This window comes from Ailuropoda melanoleuca, chromosome 13 (assembly GCF_002007445.2).
Source record: "Ailuropoda melanoleuca isolate Jingjing chromosome 13, ASM200744v2, whole genome shotgun sequence".
In the NCBI taxonomy this organism is placed as follows: domain Eukaryota; kingdom Metazoa; phylum Chordata; class Mammalia; order Carnivora; family Ursidae; genus Ailuropoda; species Ailuropoda melanoleuca.
In genome coordinates, this window is record NC_048230.1 from 53,590,229 (window position 1) to 53,592,261 (window position 2,033).

Consider the following 2,033-nt stretch of genomic DNA (forward strand, 5'->3'; position numbering starts at 1 on the left):
CTCTTGGGGATAGTCAGGATGGCTTGGGGGCGGGGGAGTCCCCCTTCTCCGGCCAGGACCTAGGGGCCGGCCGGAGGGAGCCGGGGGCTGCGTGCGTGCGTGGGTGGGTTGGGGGCTGTTCCGGAAAAGTTGGGTGGCTCCGCCGGGCGGCTCTCCGGGTTTGCCGGCCGGGCCGGGGGGGGGGGCGGGCGGAGGGGAGGGGGCCGGCGCGGGGTCCCCCGCGATGGCCCGGGAGGGGCCGGGGCAACTTGGGAACAGCCAAAACAATGCGTCCTTACAGGCGTCCCCCGCAAACAATGGCCGGGACCGTCCACACGGGCCGGGCGGAGGGCGCGTCTATAGGGGCCGAGGGAGGGGCTTGGCGTCTCCGCGGACCCCGACGCGCACCCCAGCAAGCCCCCTGGCGCCCCCAAGTCCGTCCCCGGGATTCCGGGTCTCCTGCCCATCCCTGAGCAGGCGGTGCACGGGCTGCGTTTCCTGGATGTGTGTGATAAGGTGTTTTTTTTTTCCTTTAATTTTAAAGATTTTTTGAAACTTTTTAAATAGCCCTTAAAAGCTTAAAGAATATCTTTATAACTCTCACTTCTAGTTGGAATCCCAAAGCCAGCTGGAAGCTGAACTAGTAACTAAAGGGCAGGAAGGATTGAAATGTTCGCCTGTAAGTGTTTCTTTCTTTCTTTCTTTTTTTTAAAAGGGAAGTTTCTGCCAGGAGGCGCTGAGTGGCGAAACCGCGCAGTTTCAGATGTAGAGCCCTCTTCTCTCTTGCTTTGGCCCCAAAATGCGAGCGGCACGGGATGGGGAGGGGAGAGGAGGGCGCTGCTGGGGGCCCCTGGAGGCCGGATTTGGGGCGGCCTGGGCAGTCCTGCTCCGGTGGGGGCCAGACCTGGCCTGTGGGGGTGCGCAGGCTGGTACCTGCGCCCAGGATCGGGACAGACGTTAAGGTCCTGGGTTGGAACCCACATTTTTTGGGATTGGGGAAGGGCCACCGAGGACGGGAAGCCGCATTCTTGGGCGGGTGGGATGGGGGTGGGGTGGGCAGGCGGGGACTTTTCCTAAAGGTTTAGTTACAGGAACAGGAAAGAGCCACCAGTGGCCACTTCTGGGACCCCAGTGGCCTGCTTACACTTGGAGTAGTAGAAACTTTATTTTCTCTCTCCCCCCCCCCCAAGAAAAGAATAGTCACTTTAGAGTTTAAGGCTTTGGTGTGTACTCTTTGAAATTCCTTGAGCCTCAGTTTATCTTTCTGAATCAGCCTATAGGGCTTGAAGCATTGGCATGAACATTCCTAAACGTGTATTAAGTGCAGGGCTTTTGCAGTGGTCCTTTGGCCAGTTTGGGGTCGTGTAGTATTATAGACCACTACATGCTACATACTAGCTAGTTTCCTAGCTTTCTAGATCGTTTGGAACCATTAAGCTGTATGTTTTAAGAAGCCTAGGTCTGATTTAGTTCAGGTTGATTCAATTATGTCTTCATCGCTTTTGAGTTGGTTGAATGAGTTGACATGAGATTAAGCTCAACAAAAGAAAAGGCAGGGTAACAACAGCTGCCGGCCAGGCCTGGCGACTAGGTAGGGGTCTTGGGAGGCCTTGCACCTTCTCTTTTGTATGTGTTAAGAAGTACATTTAAAAATGTTCTTTTACTGTACTCTCCCCCCTCCCGCACGGATGGATGCCTTGATTGATACCAAATAAAACCTAAAATGCTAAATTTTATAATACTTGGAGAATGAATAATCCAGAGTTTCTAAAAAGCCTTTACTGTCTGCAGTGACAAGTGCAGAGTAATAATCTAATTGCTTTTTGTCTGAAAAATACAGCAGTCAAACCACTAGTTTGTGCTTGCTTAGTTAATGTGTGCTAAGAACTTTTAAGGTGTGTCCTTAATGGTAGATGACTTTTTCTGAGAAGTCATGTTTATTTTAGATACTGTTTTTGTTCAGTATCCCAAAGACTCTAGTAGTGTGTGTGTTTTTAATCCTGGCGTTTTAGTGAAGTCAAACCCCTCCCACCCCAAATTGCTGCCGTTTTTTT